Source organism: Bubalus bubalis, chromosome 4 (assembly GCF_019923935.1).
Source record: "Bubalus bubalis isolate 160015118507 breed Murrah chromosome 4, NDDB_SH_1, whole genome shotgun sequence".
In the NCBI taxonomy this organism is placed as follows: domain Eukaryota; kingdom Metazoa; phylum Chordata; class Mammalia; order Artiodactyla; family Bovidae; genus Bubalus; species Bubalus bubalis.
The window spans coordinates 117,716,570-117,737,683 of NC_059160.1; the positions used below are offsets into that span (position 1 = coordinate 117,716,570).

The 21,114-nt window shown below is 38.5% G+C and overlaps 1 protein-coding gene across 1 annotated transcript in view; it reads right to left on the bottom strand.

Moving 5' to 3' along the window:
• Nucleotides 1-21,114, bottom strand: part of TRHDE (thyrotropin releasing hormone degrading enzyme) — a 439,831-nt gene that overhangs the window by 144,978 nt on the left and 273,739 nt on the right. The window lies entirely within an intron of this gene.

Here is a 21,114-nt window from a genome sequence, read left to right on the forward strand (position 1 = left end):
CATTGGAGAAGGAAATGGCAACCCACTCCAGTGTTCTTGCCTGGAGAATCCTAGGGTCGGGGGAGCCTGGTAGGCTGCCGTCTATGGGGTCACACAGAGTCGGACACGACTGAAGTGACTCAGCAGTAGCAGTAGCAGTAACTTTCTTATGGTTTAAGATAGAGCAAACATAAAAAGGGAAAAGCAACCGACTCTTATCATTTCTGGGAGAAAAGAAAAAATATTCTGCTTTGATCTCAGCAAATTTTTCCCATATCCCCCACCAACATCACGGCTTCCACTGGGAAAAAGATCACTGAAAAAAAAAAAGACATTAAAATGAGCTGATGAAAAAGATTTGGTCCCAAAGCTATAAAAATGTTTTCTCAAGCAAAAGTGGAAAAAGTGAAAGACTTAGCTCTTAAAGTACACAAGAGTGGAATTAGGAACAAAAATGCCAATAAAGGGGGAGATGGATGGTCTGTCAGACTGGAGTCTATCTCTGATAGAGGCATCAAGGGATGCTGTGAAGCACCTTTGCTGGCTGTTTTCCATGACCTTCATCTCGGAGATGTGGAGTGTTCTGAACATCCCTAACTTCTCCATCAGACTTGTGGAAGGAATTACAGGATACCAGAATGAGGGATGATCACTTAAGTAAAGTAATTCAGGACAAGCAGAAGAAGTTTCATTCTGCATTAATTTACAGGATAAGTGTGACAAGTTCAAACTAAAGAACTCTTAAAAAGGTAATGTTAGCATTTAATAAAGCATGGGTCTGCTTAATTGTGTGTGTGTGTGTGTGTGTGTGTGTGTGTGTTAGTTACTCAGTCGTGTCCGACTCTTTGTGACCCTGTGGACTGTAGCCCACCAGGCTCCTCTGTCCATGGGATTTTCCAGGCAAGAATACTGGAGTGGGTTGCCATTCCTTTCTCCAGGGGATCTTCCCCACCCAGGGATCAAGCAGGCAGATTCTAGGTAGATTCTTTACCTTCTGAGCCAGTAGGGAAGTTTCTGCTGAATAGTACAGACCTTATTTACTTCCCTATTTTATGCTAAATGTTTAAAATAAAACCCCTAAATATCTCAAAAGTCACTGTTGTTAGGAATCTGAACCAACTAGAAATTAAATGTGCATCACTACTTTAAAGCCTCTGAGGGTTTGGAAGGTGGAATTAACCTCTGCTAAAATCCATGCAGGGACTTCTCTGGTGGTCCAGTGGTTAAGACTCTGAGCTTTCACTGCAGGGACACAGGTTCAGTCCCCAGTCAGGGAACTTAAGATTCCCCCAAGCTACACAGTGCAGCCACAAAGAAGAACACTCCTTCAAACTACAAGTATTTATTGTGTGTTCACTATCTTCAAGGCAGTGAAGTTGGTAAAGCTTTGATTTTAAGAGAAATAATTAAACAAACATACATAAACAATTTTAAAATATGAGATCTACTAGAAAAGAAATGACTATCTCTTCATGTTTGATGTGCAATGTGTTCTCGAAACATAAACAGAAAAGGATGACCAGTCAAGTGTAACTGACAAAGAGCACAGAGAGAACTGCCAGTGTATGAATCCTGACTTCAATATTGCCTAACTTAGTGATCTGGATAAGTTGCTAAGTTTCCTCATCCATAAATTGGGGAAGGAAAGGGTTATCTGCATCATGGGGTTGTTGCAAGGATTATATGACTTAATATAGTTAAAGAACTTATATAAAAGCAACTGGTACATGGTGTTCATTGAGGTTATTATTTCAGACATAAATACTTTTAAGCATGCTACCTTTTCTCCAACACTACCACCATATCCATTTCAAACTGGAAAAAGACGTTTAGATATTAGATAGCACTTAAAACTCTTAACGATGTGACTACTAAAATAGTTTCAATTGTTCCGTCTTAGTTGCAAAGTCCCTGCTGTGACTGACACCCTTCCAGAAGGAAAATGATATGACAACAAATGTCTGCACGTTTCATCTTAGAATTGTGTGGCTGGAAAACTGTTCAGGGAATATGTAAGAGAAACATGAGTTTGAGCAAGCTCTGGGAGATGGTGAAGGGCAGGAAAGCCTGACATACTGCAGTCCATGGGGTTGCAAAGAGTCAGGCTCAAGTGAGTGACTGGATAACAAAGCAAAAACATAGATAGTCAACTGCTTGATCATGTTTCTACTTTGGCTTACAGTACTGACCAGGGGGATCCATACCTCAAATTCTCTACTTCAGGCCAGATATTTTTTTGGCCCTGAACTAGTTGCATTCTTGCTGTAAAATTATAGCAGAAAGTCAGTGCACAGCTGAACCACACCAGTCAGTTTACTTCTGAATATGCCCCACTCTGTGGGAGCCCAGCTGTGCCTCTGAGTCACCCCGACCCCCACTGCTCCACCCTGGCCCAGGCACGTCTCTACTGAGGGCTCTCTCAGCTCCAAGACAGTCTTGGTATAGAAAATTTCCGAGGATCCTTAGGTTGTCAGCTTAATTGAAAAAGAATGTCAACTGGGAAGAGGTGAGCAGGGAAAATAAGGATGGATGAGAATGGAGGACAAAGAAAATAAAAGCATCTCTCTGATCAAGATAGACTCTTTAGGAACTATAAAGCAATCACACTGGCTTTCTTAGGCAAGAAACTGTATCTGAAAGACCTTTCAAAAGAGAGATGAAACAGATGAGAGGTAGAATTATCTGAATAAATGCATAACCGTTTCTACTGTGAAAGTCGACACTTACTTGACTAGGTGATCAGGCAATGAGAGAACAGAAACTGGAATCAGGCAGGCTGGGTTGAAATCTTGGTTATTAGCTTACTTATGAGCTGCAAGAACTTGGGCCATAAAATGTAACTACCATAAGCCTCAGCTTCAGGTAATGTTTAAATAAAAGTATGTATTTTAGGTAGTTTCTTTGTAGCCTTCTTGTAAAACTCCAAGAACATAGTGAAAACTCCATAAACAATAACTATTAATATAAAAAATGCACTGGGTTTAATGTTTAAATTAATTGCTCACACTTTTAATATGTGAATAAAAGAGAATAAAGATAACAAACAGTGCTTTGTTAATGGGTAAAATTTTATTAGTTTAAAATAAAGAAAATCTTTAGACTAAATTCAGAGCTCTTGTTTCTAAGAATAATGCACTGTTTAAAGCAGAAAACTTTAGTCCTTTTTAAATTAAGAGGCAATAATTTGACAAAGAAATAAAGGACAGAAAAAGCAAGTGAAGCTAAAATTTGAGACTAGGCATCACCCTTAGACCTTCTCATCCCCTCGTCTATGTACCTTAATCACTCTTGCATATTTACCATGTTTTTTTTTCCCTCTGTGCTGCACTCTAGTTCCTTCAACTCTTTCTTCCTATTTAAAATTCTCTCTTCAACTCATTCTAATCTGTGATAAACTATATATATATATATATAATCAGTTCAGTTCAGTCGCTCAGTCATGTCCGACTCTTTGCGACCCCATGAATCGCAGCACGCCAGGCCTCACTGTCTATCACCAACTCCCGGAGTTCACTCAGACTCACGTCCATCGAGTCGGTGATGCCATCCAGCCATCTCATCCTCTGGCGTCCCCTTCTCCTCCTGCCCCCAATCCCTCTCAGCATCAGAGTCTTCTCCAATGAGTCAACTCTTGACATAAGGTGGCCAAAGTATTGGAGTTTCAGCTTTAGCATCATTCCTTCCAAAGAAATCCCAGGGCTGATCTCCTTCAGAATGGACTGGTTGGATCTCCTTGCAGTCCAAGGGACTCTCAGGAATCTTCTCCAACACCACAGTTCAAAAGCATCAATTCTTCAGCGCTCAGCTTTCTCCACAGTCCAACTCTCACGTCCATACATGACCAGTGGAAAAACCATAGCCTTGACTAGACAGACCTTTGTTGGCAAAGTAATGTCTCTGCTTTTTAATATGCTGTCTAGGTTGGTCATAACTTTCCTTCCAAGGAGTAAGTGCCTTGTAATTTCATGGCTGCAATCATATATATACCATATCATTAAATACAATTATTACATTTTTATTTCTAGATATTCTCATTAGTTATTCTCTTTAATCTGCTTACATTGTGTTTGTATTTTCAAGCTTATTTCCTCACATTTATTAGTATACAGTTTTATACACCATGTCTAACATACCCAATGATTAAAATATGCATGGATGATTCTGCTCTCAACTCTTTCAGCTGTCTTATGGTTCATGGAACCCTCTTTCCTTTCATAGCTGGTGATTTTTTACTGTGAGATGCTCTTTTTGTCGGGATTTATCTGTGGAGATCTTTGAGCTGTGATATGAAGGCATGCATTTCTGGAAGGGTTTATTTTAGTTCTGTGTGGCATCTGGGGATACCACTAGTCCAGAACCAAGCATTTTAAATTAAAATCTGGCTTGATGTTCACAGTAGCTTTCATTTGAATTGCAATCCTATGCAGGAGTTGCTCATAATCGCAAATTTTCAGGAGAAATTTTGTTTCCCTCTCTACTTGCTTTCATAGTTTGGAACAGTTTCTCTGTATTCTCCTGAGGAAAGGGACAGTTTTATTTCCAGTTCATCTGTGTGTGCTAAAGGTGCAGCAGTTTAAGGTCCTGGCTTTAAGGGAGGCCTCCCATTAAACTTCTTGCCTTCAGCTTTGTCTTCTTTTCCTTGCTCTGTAAAATCTTGAAAACTGTTCAAATACTCATATTTGGAAAAATGCCCTCAAGACAAAAGCCAGCTTCAGTATTTTTTTAATCTCTTTATTTTTTAAAGGTAAAAATATGTTGTATGGAATCACAGGTAAGCCTTCTAATACTGACATAAGACAACTCAAAAAAAAAAAAAAAAGCTGAAAGAAAAGCATCCTAGTTTTAAAAAGCAGAGAAACCAAAAACTTGATTCAGTACTACCAGAAAATAGGTAATGGCATAGATGATAAAAGATGTGTGAGACATGCCGTCTCTAGGTAATTTTCTCAGTAGCTCATCAAATGACCCTCAGCCTCCTCTGAAAGAATCCATGATAATATCTGTGAAATTGTATCCAAAGAAACATTTTCACTGATTCAAATGAAATGCCATATTTACCTTCAAAAAAGGAACATACAGAAAGGTTTTTTGTCTCTTTGTTTGACTAGAATTTTATTTACCTTGCAAAGTAATACAGCTTGACTTGTTTGAAACAGAAACTGTCACTGAGACTTATATATGTGTTTGACTAATACAGGTGAATTGTTTAATAGTTGCTTAATGGTAAAGTAATCGGGGTGTAAGTCTTTTGCACTTTATATGTAAAGTAACCACATAAGGCACTTTATATGTATCAGTAACCATATCGGGCTTCTGAAGATTTTTATACTGCATCAATATACCATGGGTATTTGAATAAAAATGGGAGGCAGTATGGTAAATAAAAACGTGAATCCACCAGATGCTAAAACACAACCCATTCATGACTATTCTACTGGAAAACTCATTCAGCTCTACTTCTTTCAACCTATTCCATTGTTGCAGGTATATAAACTACTTACATTGTGAACATTTTTATTCTTTACTTCCTCCAAACATTCTTTGTGTAAAAAGGAAGCTTTATCTCTGTTCTCCTTTTCCTTCTATAAACTTCTCATTTGTCAAAATGTCAGCCTTTAATTCTAGTTGCCTTTCTTGTTTATCCGTTAAATCTTAATTTATTTCTAACTTTACTTGTCCTTTTTCTAAAGACTACAAATCCTGTTATTCCAGAAAATCTATTCAAAACATTGCAATCCTCTTACGTGCTAGGGGAATATACACTGGATGATTCCCAGTGCTTTGTAGTTTCTATCTTCAATGGCTCTTTCTCTCTGAATATCCTGTATAAAACAATGTGAGATTCACAGCCCTCCTGACGGGACTGCCCTTGTACTGTTAATGGAAATCTCATTGCTTCTCAGATGCACTGTAGCTGCCCACTCGCCTAATGGGATTAAAATCACATACAGTTGCAAGTTGGGCAAGTTATAGCAATGGAGTACTCTTTGTAGAATTACCATTAATACTTACTGAAATGGTACTTTTTATTCTTAATTATGACTACTGATAAAGTCTGACATGAATGAACCATTGCAGAAGTCATTAGAATTAGGCTTTTTGCATAAGCAAAACACTAAGAACAACTGTAGCTGTGAAAGTATTTCATAAAGCGACTTCAGAAGCAGAGTCCCACTGTAGCCAGATTCTGCAAGTTAAGACTTAACACAGCTTTGCCTCTTAAGCTTCTTATATTGTGTGATCACCACTCTAGCTTACACAAAAAGAGCAGAAGATAAAGTCAAAACCAAAACTGCACTTTCTTAAGCATTTCCTCAAAGTAAAAAAGAATAGAGAAATTCAGAAATTCAATAGAGAAATAGAGAAATTCAAACTAGTATATTCGACTATTAGTTAACAATAATAAATCAATGATACCTAAGCAGAGCAAGAGAGCATAAAAATCCTTTGAACAGGGTTAATCCATTCCTTTTACTACTGAGTAATCTGCTACAGTGGAAACAGTGTCAGACTTTATTTTTTTGGGCTCCAAAATCACTGCAGATGGTGATTGCAGCCATGAAATTAAAAGACACTTACTCCTTGGAAGGAAAGTTATGACCAACCTAGATAGCATATTCAAAAGCAGAGACATTACTTTGCCAACAAAGGTCTGTCTAGTCAAGGCTATGGTTTTTCCACTGGTCATGTATGGATGTGAGAGTTGGACTGTGAAGAAGGCTGAGTGCTGAAGAATTGATGCTTTTGAACTGTGGTGTTGGAGAAGACTCTTGAGAGTCCCTTGGACTGCAAGGAGATCCAACCAGTCCATTCTGAAGGAGATCAGCCTTGGGATTTCTTTGGAAGGAATGATGCTAAAGCTGAAACACCAGTACTATGGCCACCTCATGCGAAGAGTTGACTCATTGGAGAAGACTCTGATGCTGGGAGGGATTGGGGGCAGGAGGAGAAGGGGACGACAGAGGATGAGATGGCTGGATGGCATCACTGACTCGATGGACATGAGTTTGAGTGAACTCCGGGAGTTGGTGATGGACAGGGAGGCCTGGCGTGCTGCAATTCATGGGGTCACAAAGACTCAGACACGACTGAGAGACTGAACTAACTGAATCTGCTACCGGTTTTCATTAGATACTGGTATTTTCATTAAATACTGGTATTTAATAAAAATAGTTTCATTAAAACTATTTCAATAGTTTATTTTTCCATTTTATCAAATAAATCAGAGAACAGCTAACAGGGAGAAATGCAAGTAACATGAAAGGAAAAAAGCAAGCCTTTTTAAGTAATAATATTTGAGCAACAAAAAAAGAAAGAAATCATTCCATTGGTGATGACTCAGTCAAATACATGTGCAAAAGAAAGCTTGCCTCCATCAGCGGAATGCACAAATTAATAATTTACCAGTAAGTGGTAAAGGCATTTATCACAGAAATTTCAATAAAATCATCTCCTCCCACCATGTACATTTTCTTCACAAGGGCAAAAGTCCTTTCTTTATATGATGTCTTAAAATCACCTCTGGCCTAGAATAATGGTAATTTCAAGGCTAAAGGCAAAGACAAGACTCACTGGTAATAAGTTCGGTTCAGTTCAGTTCATTCGCTCAGTCCAGTTCATTCGCTCAGTCGTGTCTGACTCTTTGTGACCCTACGGACTGCAGCACACCAGGCTTCCCTGTCCATCACCAACTCCCAGAGCTTACTCAAACTCATGTCCATCACGTCAGTGATGCCATCCAGCCATCTCATCTTCTGTCATCCCCTTCTCCTCCTGTCCTCAATCTTTCCCAGCATCAGGGTCTTTTCAAATGAGTCAGCTCTTCACATCAAGTGGCCACAGCATTGGAGTTTCAGCTTCAATATCAGTCCTTCCAATGAATATTCAGGACTGATAATAAAGAGAGCCACAAAAGGAAGTTCTACTCTAGATGTTCTTTTCATATTTTTTTTTTCACTGATATCAACAGATGATTCAGAGATGGATGAGAATTATCTCAAATTTTCCCATTTTACCCAAGAAACAAGTACTTTGCTTCTTTTGTCATTTATATTTCTACATTTACTAAAAAGCAAGAATTTAAATCATATAAACATAACTATATGCATGCAAAATTAATTTTTAATAAATTATATATTATATATTACTTTGACTATAATATATCATGGAAGCAAGATTCAGTAGGAACTTTTTTAGTAGTCTTATAATTTACTTTGCTAATTTTGGAGCAGATTTTTTATTTTATTTTTAAAGAATATCAAATAATTCAGATTGTCATCTTCAGTGGTTCATACTAAAATGTTTGTCTTTTATGTCAAAAAGTTTTTTCTTCGATGAACTGAAATTTCTGCCTATAATTTAAAGCCACTTATCTTATTTAGAATTTGATGTTGACAGAGAAATGGTGAACAGCCTTCCTATAATGACCGTTTTTATATTAGAGCAAATTATTTAGTCACCTCTGAGCCCTCTTGTCCTCCAGATTGGACATTTGTAAATTCTTCAGCTTTTTCTGATAGGATTTATCTACAATTGTCTCTATATCAATCTCTCTCTCTCTTTCTCCCTCCATTTTTCTCTCTGTCTCTCTATTCTTTGCTTAATTATCTTCAACCTCTTAAACTTCACATATTCCATATAAGATGATCATAACCATTAGTAGTTACTTTCCAGACTTCAAACCTTTATTTTTTATTTGTGTGCCAGTATATTACTTATTTTAAAACACGGCATTTTCTCATTCAGGGAAAATCTCTAACTTTAGTATATGCCAAAAGACTGTAACCCAAATCATATTTCCTATTGAAACAGTGGCATAATAGCAATTAGTTAAAGAAAGCATCCTGATAGAGTGGAATGGCAACCCACTCCAGTATTCTTGCCTGGAGAATCCCAGGGACAGCAGAGCCTGGTGGGCAGCTGTCTATGGGGTCGCACAGAGTCGGACACGACTAAAGCGACTTAGCAGCAGCAGCAGAGTAGAAAGAGCATGAGTCAGGAAAAACGAGGTGAGAATCCCAGCTCTGACACCTAGAAGCCTGAGAACACCATTAACCTCCTGGTATTCTGTTTACTCTTATGTAAACTGAAGACAATAATATCTACCTTACAGGGACGGGAGATTTAATGAGATAATTATGCAGATGTTGAGTGGCAAAATAAACTCTCAAAGAACTATTTTTCCTACTACTAGTATTATTGCCATTATATACCTGACCAAAAGCCTACTGTCCAACTCTGTCTTACAGAAATGACCACAAGTGCTAGTAAATCAATACATATCCTACACCAGAAACCGTACAGTATGCACAAATGTGCCAAAGAGGACAAAATAGCAATGCTATATTCATTTGATAGCCTGTATGTAGTAGACAGTAAATAGAGAAAGTGGAGGCTGAAAAGAGGGATCTATTTAAAAGAGGAAGATCTGGGGAAGCTTGCAGAACAGGAGGCTGATTGTCCCTGAGGCTGGAGGGTACAGAGACGGCAGGAGAGGCGCTGAGTTGACGTGAAAGGGTCCCAGGTGGTCCAGGGCTGGGGGTCAGGCCACATGTGACAGAAGCCATCAGGAAGCAGAGTGACTGGGTGACACGATCTTCCTTCCACCTTAGAATTCTTATGGAATTACGTCTGAAACTCTTTAATTCTATTTCAAGTACCAAGTCTTTTTCCTAATTCCTATAAACAGATGGGATCTTTCCCTCTGAAACACCGCACTGTTTTGCTTATATTGCTTTTCTGACATTTACTTTAACTCAGCAAATACTTATTGAGTGCCTACTACATGCAGGCAGCATAATGAGTACTGGAAAACAGTGAAAAACACAGAGATCTCTCCTTTTATGAAGCTTATACTCAGTGGGGGAAAATGGGAAACCAGGTTGCAGAATAACCAGAATAACGGGTAAACTGTATTGTACATTTGAAAGCGATCAAATAGTATGTGGATGAGAATAAGAAAAATGAATGAAGAAAATGAGTGGTTATCAGTTGGCATTTTAAGTGGGCAGTATCTTTGAAAAAGATGACATTGAAATAAAGTTTTCAAGAACAAATTTAAGTTAGAACTAACTATGTTGATATTGAGAATAACATTCCCAGATCAAAGGTCCTAGTGTGGGAGGGAGTTTAGTTGCATTTCAGGGAAAGCAGGAGAGGTAGATCAGGATTACATTGAGTGAAGGGACAATAATAAGAAGAGGTAAAGTCAGGAGGGATAAGAGAATAAGGGTCAGAGACCTATGGAGGGCTTGGGAAGACTATGGTGAGAGGCAATCAGGCAGGACCTCACAGGTCACTGTAAAGACTTTGTCTTTTATGCTCATTTTGGTGTGAAGTCATTGTAGGGTTTCTAGCAAAGTGGGACTATCTGGCTTAAGTTCTACTGTCCCAGACAGCAGACTGGAAGGCAATGTTCCAGGGTGCTTGCCTTGTCAAAAGCAACACGGGAACATGGGTGTTGATCTGGGAAGACAGAGAGGAGGTGGAGGAAGCAGGGGGCCATGCGGCTCCTGAGACCCAGAAAGGTGTGTATTCCAAGGAGTAGGGAGAAAGGACAATTCATGAAACAAGAAGAAATGATGAATCATAACTGTTGTGGTGATCATCCTGAAATAAATGAAAATATCAAATCACTATGTTGTGTCAAAGAAACTAATACAGTGTTACACATCAATTATACTTCAAAGACAAACTCATAGAAAAAGAGATCAGATTTGTGGTTACAGGGGCAAGCGGGTGAGGATTTGGATGAAGGTAGTCCACAGGTACAAATTTTCTCCTTATGTCATGTTAACAAATAAGTTCTAGGGATGTAATGTACAACATGGTATCATTAACACTGCTGTATATTTTATATGTTAAGAGAGTAAAGCCTATGAGCTCTCATCAGATGAAAAAAAAAAAAAGATCACTTCGACTGCTTGGTTAAAAACAGACTGTGGGGTGGAGGACTAGAAGCAGAGAGATCTTTAAGACACTACTGTGGCAATGCAGTGGTTTTTCAGACCAGTATGGGAACAGTAATGTGCTAACTCGCTTCAGTCGAGTCTGACTCTTTGAGACCCCATGGACTGTAGTTCACCAGGCTTCTCTGTCCATGGGATTCTCCAGGTAAGAATATTGGAGTGGGTTTCCATGCCCTCTTCCAGGGGACCTTCCAGACCCAGGGATCAAACCCGTGTCTCTTATGTCTCCTGCATTGCCAGGCAGGTTCTTTACCACTAGCGCCACCTGGCAATGGTTGAGAACAGGTCAAATTCCGGAAATATTTTACAGCAGACACAGTAAGCTTTCCTGACAAACAGGATGAGAAGACAGAATCAAAGGTGGCCTAAGAACTTGGAGTTGCCATTCATTGTGATGGCTCATATAATAACTTGTCTTGAAATATATTTATTTCTGACAAGTTTTATATATAAGAGCCTGAAATTTGGAGTTATATATATCAGATACTGCTTGCTCATTTTCTGGATGTCTGACTCCGGGCAAATCACTGAACTTCTTAATTCTGAGTTTCCTCATCAGTGAATACAACAGTGTTAAGTTAAATGGGTTAAAAACACCAAATCCCAAGTTTTTCTGTATAGAGTAAATGGGAAAAATACATGCAAAGCATTTCACAAAATGCCTCATACCTAATAAATGCTTGTTAAATGAAATATATGCTTTACTATGACTCTTAGTATAATTACGTTTAAAATTTCATATGTTTTAAATCTGCTACTGGGTTATATTCTTGAAAGAAGGCATCATCCAGTTATTATTGCTATTGTCATTATTATTATTGTTTTTCTACAGAAACACTCTGTCCTGTGTATAGAGTCAGTATGTGCTCTCTCACTGTACTAATTGGGGCCTGGCTCACATGATGCTGTGGATGGGGAACCTGGTATCAAAAGGGACAAAAGATGCAAATGGCTGATTGGCCTTTTCATAGTTACTTTTAAAGATTATAGAAATTATACATATTTTCCGCTTTAGCCATGCAAGAATTTTAAACTTTAAGTCTGCAATATGTTGGTAGAATAGCAAAACTTGAATTTCCACTGCCCCATTTTTTTTTTTTTTAATTCGTATTCACTATGACCCCTTGTGGGTTTGTCCTGCTTGTCAATTCTTTCCTTTTACTCTATGTAATTTCATTTGATCTCTAAAGTATATCAAACTAGATGTAAGAATTGCTGAAATGTGTTCTTGTTTTTAAAGGACCCCCTTTAAGTCATTTGAAATCTGCTCCTCTCTCCCAAGCTTGTAGCAATACTCTCCAACATGGCACCATATGTAAATTTAATGAGCATTCACTCACTTTCATCATCCAGGTCATTGGGTCATTGATTCTTATTTCCCTTTGTGTTTTTAGAGTAAAGAGACTATTTCAATCCATCTTTTCTAGTCTTCCTATCTATGGATAGTATTTTCCTGTTTCCACTGCACTTTTAGGATAAAAGTATCCTCATTTTCAGCATATGATTAAAATGCAAAATTGGCTATTTCTCAGGATGTAACTTGCTCTCTTTCTCTTTTGTTTTGAAATATTAGTTTTCATTTTTTCTCTACCCATTCTAAAAATATATATGCAGTTTTAGGAGTTTTATTTTTTTATTCTAATATTGGCCTTGAAACTATCCATATTTAACACTGTTTTCTTCAAAAGTACTCGGTTCTAAAATTCAAATCCAAAAAAAATCAGTATCTGATTTATTGGTTTCTAATCTGTATTTCTCTATAATCTTCTCTACCGCTGTAATACCGTTCTTTTTAAGAAGTTATTTAAAGTGCAATAAAATTACTATGCAGGAAAAATAACAATAAAACAGAAGTGGGAATAATTAGAATAATTATTAAGGGAATAATTACAAGAGATGATAAGCCAACAAAGCACTGATACAATGAGGGGTTGACTGATGGCAGAGGTTAATGTAGCCTAGTAACAGGGATCTCCAGGGAGAAGAGCAAAGAAGAGAAGTGGCAAGAAGTCTTTATTAAGTGCTAGCTACTACAATAAAAAGAAAAAAGCATTCTACATGCTACGAATCTAGTTGCTACAATCTTTACTGACATGTCTAGATCTATCATATTATTTCCATCTCTCCATACCTTCAGGAATATTCTTTCTGGAATACAATTTTAATTATGTTACTCCGATGCTTGAAACTCTTTATTAGTTCCTCTGGGCCTGATAAAGTTCAGACTTCTTAGTATTACATAACATGTCCTAAAAGTTCTCACCAGCTTATCTCCTCAGCCTGCTGCTGCCCCAAGTTCTCACTATGCTCTGGCCATACTGAACTCCCTGACATTCCACTCAATCATCATTGTGTCCCTTTTCTGGGCTAAATTCACAGAATGGCCCTTTTTTGCCATTTTGTCACTCCTTTTACCCTTACCCTCATGACTCTATGTACCTTATTTATATCTCTATCATAACTCCTAAGATTCTGAGGTTGGCACCCATTACTTTTATCTAGCCATCATTTTCTTTGGGAAACCCTACTTCAGGTGATCCGGGTGGACCTACAACTTATATGACTTATCTCTCCCACCAGAGGATGAGCTCATGACCCATGCTTGCCATTCAGAACTTTCATATGGACTGTCCATCCCATGGACTGAGGACTGGCCAGTAGTGCTCTGTCACTTTACAGAACAAAACACAGCTTTGGGGAGAGACAGATGCAGATTCTGCTGTGATAGAGGCTCTTTCCTAAGCTCATTAGGATCACAGGTTCAAGGACTCTATCAACCTCAACATTTTTAGGCCTCCTAACTAAGAATCATGCATAAATTAATCAAAGGCAAAGAGCCAAGAAGTCAATGAAAAGAGATTTCTGATGACATTGTTAAAATGCCCAGATTCAATAATTCTTAAACATAACAACATCTGATATTAAGAAGAGGTGGCAAGAATACACAGAAGAACTGTACAAAAAAGATCTTGACAATCCAGATAATCATGATGGTGTGATCAATCACCTAGAGCCAGACATCCTGGATGTGAAGTCAAGTGGGCCTTAAGAAGCATCACTACAAACAAAGCTAGTTGAGGAGATGGAATTCCAGTGGAGCTATTTCAAATCCTGAAAGATGATGCTATGAAAGTGCTGCACTCAATATGCCAGCAAATTTGGAAAACTCAGCAGTGGCCACAGGACTGGAAAAGGTCAGTTTTCATTCCAATCCCAAAGAAAGGCAATGACAAAGAATGCTCAAACTACTGCACAATTGCACTCATCTCACATGCTAGTAAAGTGACGCTTAAAATTCTCCAAGCCAGGCTTCAGCAATACATGAACTGTGAACTTCCAGATGTTCAAGCTGGTTTTAGAAAAGGCAGAGGAACCAGAGATCAAACTGCCAACATTTGCTGGATCATGGAAAAAGCAAGACAGTTCCATAAAAACATCTATTTCTGCTTTATTGACTATGTTAAAGCCTTTGACTGTGTGGATCACAATCAACTGTGGAAAATTTTGAAAGAGATGGGAATACCAGACCACCTGATCTGCCTGTTGAGAAATCTGTATGCAGGTCAGGAAGCAACAGTTAAAACTGGACATGGAACAACAGACTGGTTCCAAATAGGAAAAGGAGTACGTCAAGGCTGTATATTGTCACCCTGCTTATTTAACTTATATGCAGAGTACATCATGAGAAATGCTGAGCTGAAGGAAGCACAAGCTGGAATCAAGATTGCCGGGAGAAATACCAATAACCTCAGATATGCAGATGACACCACCCTTATGGTAGAAAGCGAATAAGAACTAAAGAGCCTATTGATGAAAGTGAAAGAGGAGAGTGAAAATTTGGCTTAAAGCTCAACATTCAGAAAACTAAGATCATGGCATCTGGTCCCATCACTTCATGACCAATAGATGGGAAAACAGTGGAAACAGTGAGAGACTTTATTTTGGGGGGCAGCAAAATCACTGCAGATGGAGATTGCAGCCATGAAATTAAAAGACGCTTACTCCTTGGAAGGAAAGTTATGACCAACCTAGACAGCATATTCAAAAGCAGAGACATTACTTTGCCAACAAAGGTCCCTCTAGTCAAGGCTATGGTTTTTCCAGTGGTCATGTATGGATGTGAGAATTCGATTGTAAAGAAATCTGAGAGCCAAAGAATTGATGCTTTTGAACTGTGGTGTTAGAGAAGACTCCTGAGAGTCCCTTGGACTGAAAGGAGTTCCAACTAGTCCATCCTAAAGGAGATCAGTCCTGGGTGTTCATTGGAAGGACTGATGTTGAAGCTGAAACTCCAATACTTTGGCCACCTGATGCGAAGAGCCAATTCATTTGAAAAGACCCTGATGCTAGGAAAGATTGAGGGCAGGAGGAGAAGGGGAAGACAGAGGATGAGATGGTTGGATGGCATCACCGACTCAATGGACATGAGTTTGGGTGGACTCCGGGAGTTGGTATTGGACAGGGAGGCCTGGCATGCTATGATTCATGGGGTCGCAAAGAGTCAGACACAACTGAGCGACTGAACTGAACAACATCTCAGACTTTCCAGTTATTCAGTCAACAAATTTTTATTGCTTAAGATGACTTATGTTTCTACATTTAAAATGGAGACAATGATGTTAATACTCAAATATTACTGCTTGACTTACTTGATATTCTTCCTTTGTGTCTTGCGTGCATGCGTGCTTAAATCACTTCAGTTGTGTTTGACTGTTTGCAACCCTATGGGCTATAGCCCACCAAGCTCCTCTGTCCATGGGATTCTCCAGGCAAGAATACTGGAGTGGGTTGTCATGCCCTCATCCAGGGGATCTTCCCAACCCAGGGGTCAAACCAGAGTCTCCTGAAATTCCTGCATTGCATGGATTCTTTACTGCTGAGCCATGGGGGAAGACTCTTTTGTGTCTTACTGACTGTAATATCCCTAACACTCAGGACACAGAGCCTGGAACATTACTTGGGGTTTACAAATGACTTTGGAATGAATGCTCCAGCCAAGTATATTGATCAAATATGATAGTGTTTAAGAATATTGGCTCTAGAATCTGATTTCCTGGGAAACATCCTTGGATTGACCATGATCAATATCTTCATCTTTAAAGTGAGGATCATGGAAATAACAAGCCCTAAAGGGGATTATCGGAGAAGGAAATGGCACCCCACTCCAGTACTCTTGCCTGCAGAATCCCATGGACTGAGGAGCCTGGTAGGCTGCAGTCCATGGGGTCGCTAGAGTTGGACACGACTGAGCGACTTCCCTTTCACTTTTCACTTTCATGCATTGGAGAAGGAAATGGCAACCCACTCCAGTGTTCTTGCCTGGAGAATCCCAGGGACGGGGGAGCCTGGTGGGCTGCCATCTATGGGGTCGCACAGAGTTGGACACAACTGAAGTGACTTACCAGCAGCAGCAGCAGCAAAGGGGATTATGAGAATTAACTGAGTTAATGAAAGTATAGAGTTAACACACATTCGATACATGTTAACAGTTGATGTTATTTTTGGCTGTTCAATTATCAGTAATATCTGTCATACACATCCTGGAATGACATAGTACATTCATTCCATCCACAGAGTTAAGCTGGTTATTGTATATTACCCACATCCTAACTTGCTTATAGAATGAGCCTGAGAGAAGCCAAACTGGTGAACTAGTCTAAAGCGCTAAAAATACATGAAGGCCTGATATAAAGATTAGCAAACCAAAGCCTGTGAGATTACAGCCAGATTTTTCTGAGCTTCGTTTTTCCACATTCACATTGGAGATTATTTTTCAGACATGCCAGCAGGCCCATGTTTTTTTTACTATATTTTTAGAAGTTTGATTTGACATCATGTGGGTGAATCCAAACAATGAGCACCCATCAAAAAAGCATGATGAACAAGTAGACAGAAAATCAATAAGGATGTAGAGGAGTTGAACAATTCTATCAGCTAAGTTGACCTAATTGGCATTTATAAAACATTTCAGCCAAAAGTGGGATACACATTGTTTTGAAGTGCAAACAGTATGTTTACCAACAGAGACCAAATTCTAGGCCATGAGATAAGCCTCAACAAATTTAAGAAAATTCAAGTCATACAGAATATACTTCCCTGACCACAGCAGAATTAAATAAGAAATGAAAACAGAAAATTTTCTGGAAAAACTTCAAATAACCCATGGATAAATTACTAAATCAAATGGGAAATAATACCATAAAGTGAATGAAAATGAAACTTCTATCTATCAAAAGCTGGAGAGTGCCCTAAGCAGTACACTTTAAGAGGAAATTGATAAAATAAACACCTGAACTATAACAGATCAAAGGCCTCCAACTAATGACCTCAGTTTGCACCATAAGAAACTAGAAAAAAGAACAGACTAAATCCAAAGTATATAAAAGAAGGAAATAATTAGAGAGGAAATCGATGACATAGAAAGTAAGACCAGAAATCAATTAAATAAAAAGCAGATTTTTTTCAGAATAAAATGTGTCAACTTCTAGCTAGACTAATCAGGAGAATAGACAAAAATTAACCATATCTGGAATAAAAGAGGTGATATTATATGATATTAAAAGAACAATAAAAGAATATAACATTTAAATCTTTATGCCAATAAAACAAATATATTACGTAAAATGAGCCAAAAAGTATCTTACTGAGAGAAAATAAAAAGGCCCTAAATTAGTGGAAAAGTGTGTGCCATTCATGGGTCACTCGATACTGCTAAGGTGTCAACGCTCCCAAATTATTATATAAATACAGTGCAATCCCTGTAATTACAGCAGAATTTAAAAGAAATTTCAAAACATTCTAAAATTCATATAGAAATTCAAAAAATCAAGAATAACCTAAAGAACTTTTAAAAAGAAGGACAAAATTGGAGGACTAACAATAATTTCACTGCTTATTAAAAACTACAGTCATCAAGATTATGTAGTACTGGCACCAAGATAAATAAATATATCAATAGAACAAAATAAACAGTCCAGAAAAAAGACCCACACATAGATAGCTCACTGATTTCAACAAATGAGGAAAGGCAATTCATTTCAAGAAATGATTCCTGAAAAAATTAATATCCATGTTCAATAAAAAGGAAAACATTCAATTCAAACGTCATACTATATTCAAAAATTGACTTGATTCAAAAATAGAATATAGATCTAAATATAAACTGAAAACTATAAAACCTCTAAGAAAAAACAAAGGAATAACCTTCATGGCCTTGAATTAGCCAAAGATGCCTTACCTATGACACCAACAGCATTATCAATTACAAAATATGGTAAAATGAACTTAAAATGAAAATAGTTTGCTTTTAGAAAGATACTGCTATGAAAATAAAGAGAAAGTCACAAATTAGGAAAACCACTATTTTATATCAGGTATATGATAACCTATATTCAGAGTATAAAGAATTCTCAAAACTCAGTAATAAGAAAACAATTCAGGAGAAGAAGGGGACAGCAGAGGATGAGATGGCTGGATGGCATCATTGACTTGATGGACATGAGTTTGAGCAAGCTCTGGGAGTCGGTGATGGACAGGGAAGCCTGGTGTGCTGCAGTCCATGGGGTTGCAAAGAGTCATACATGACTGAGTGACTGAACTGAATTGAACTGAATCCAACCTAAAAAAAAAATGGGCAAAGGATTTGAACTGACACTTCACCAAGGAAGATATATGAAAGAAAATATGCAAAGGAAAAAATAGTCAATATCATCAGTAATTCACATCAGATCAGATCAGTCACTCAGTCGTGTCCAACTCTTTGCGACCCAATGAATCACAGCACGCCAGGCCTCCCTGTCCCTCACCAACTCCCAGAGTTCACTCAGACTCATGTCCATCGAGTCAGTGATGCCATCCAGCCATCTCATCCTCTGTCGTCCCCTTCTCCTCCTGCCCCCAATCCCTCCCAGCATCAGAGTCTTTTCCAATGAGTCAACTCTTCACATGAGGTGGCCAAAGTACTGGAGTTTCAGCTTTAGCATCATTCCTTCCAAAGAAATCCCAAGGCTGATCTCCTTCAGAATGGACTGGTTGGATCTCCTTGCAGTCCACGGGACTCTCAAGAGTCTTTTTCAACACCACAGTTCAAAAGCATCAATTCTTCGGCGCTCAGCCTTCTTCACAGTCCAACTTTCACATCCATACATGACCACAGGAAAAACTATAGTCTTGACTAGACAAACCTTTGTCGGCAAAGTAATGTCTCTGCTTTTGAATATGCTATCTAGGTTGGTCATAACTTTCCTTCCAAGGAGTAAGCATCTTTTAATTTCATGGCTGCAGTCACCATCTGCAGTGATTTTGGAGCCCAAAAAAATAAACTCTGACACTGTTTCCCCATCTATTTCCCAAGAAGTGATGGGACCGGATGCCATAACCTTCATTTTATGAATGTTGAGCTTTAAGCCAACTTTTTCACTCTCCATTTCACCTTCATCAAGAGGCTTTTGAGTTCCTCTTCACTTTCTGCCATAAGGATGGTGTCATCTGCATATGTGAGGTTATTGATATTTCTCCTGGCAATCTTGATTCCAGCTTGTGTTTCTTCCAGTCCAGCGTTTCTCATGATGTACTCTGCATAGAAGTTAAATAAACAGGGTGACAATATACAGCCTTGACGTACTCCTTTTCCTATTTGGAACCAGTCTGTTGTTCCATGTCCAGTTCTAACTGTTGCTTCCTGATCTGCATACAAATTTCTCAAGTGGCAGGTCAGGTAGTCTGGTATTCCCATCTCTTTCAAAATTTTCCACAGTTGATTGTGATCCACACAGTCAAAGGCTTTGGCATAGTCAATAAAGCAGAAATAGATGTTTTTCTGGAACTCTCTTGCTTTTTCCATGATCCAGAGGATGTTGGCAATTTGATCTCTGGTTCCTCTGCGTTTTCTAAAACCAGCTTGAACATCTGGAAGTTCACGGTTCACATATTGCTGAAGCCTGGCTTGGAGAATTTTGAGCATTACTTTACTAGCGTGTGAGATGAGTGCAATTGTGTGGTAGTTTGAGCATTCTTTGGCATTGCCTTTCTTTGAGATTGGAATGAAAACTGACCTTTTCCAGTCCTGTGGCCACTGCTGAGTTTTCCATATTTGCTGGCATATTGCATGCAGCACTCTCATAGCATCATCTTTCAGGATTTGGAATAGCTCAACTGGAATTCTATCACCTCCACTAGCTTTGTTCATGATGATGCTTTCTAAGGCCCACTTGACTTCACATTCCAGGATATCTGGCTCTAGGTCAGTGATCACACAATCATGATTATCTGGGTCGTGAAGATCTTTTTTGTACAGTTCTTCTGTGTATTCTTGCCATCTCCTCTTAATATCTTCTGCTTCTGTCAGGTCCATACCATTTCTGTCCTTTATTGAGCCCATCTTTGCATGAAATGTTCCTTCAGTATCTCTGATTTTCTTGAAGAGATCTCTAGTCTTTCCCATTCTGTTGTTTTCCTGTATTTCTTTGTATTGATCACTGACAAAGGCTTTCTTATCTCTTCTTGCTATTCTTTGGAACTCTGCATTCAGATGTTTATATCTTTCCTTTTCTCCTTTGCTTTTTGCTTCTCTTCTTTTCACAGCTATTTGTAAGGCCTCCCCAGACAACCATTTTGCTTTTTTGCATTTCTTTTCCATGGGGATGGTCTTGATCCCTGTCTCCTGTACAATGTCATGAACCTCATTCCATAGTTCATCAGGCAGTCTATCTATCAGATCTAGGCCCTTAAATCTATTTCTCACTTCCACTGTATAATCATAAGGGATTTGATTTATGTCATACCTGAATGGTCTAGTGGTTTTCCCTACTTTCTTTAATTTCAGTCTGAATTTGGCAATAAGGAGTTCATGGTCTGAGCCACAGTCAGCTCCTGGTCTTGTTTTTGCTGACTGTATAGAGCTTCTCCATCTTTGGCTGCAAAGAATATAATCAATCTGATTTTGGTGTTGACCATCTGGTGATGTCCATGTGTAGAGTCTTCTCTTGTGTTGTTGGAAGAGGGTGTTTGTTATGACCAGTGCATTTTCTTGGCAAAACTCTATTAGTCTTTGCCCTGCTTCATTCTATACTCCAAGGCCAAATTTGTATGTTTCTCCAGGTGTTTCTTGACTTCCTACTTTTGCATTCCAGTCCCCTATAATGAAAAGGATATCTTTTTGGGTGTTAGT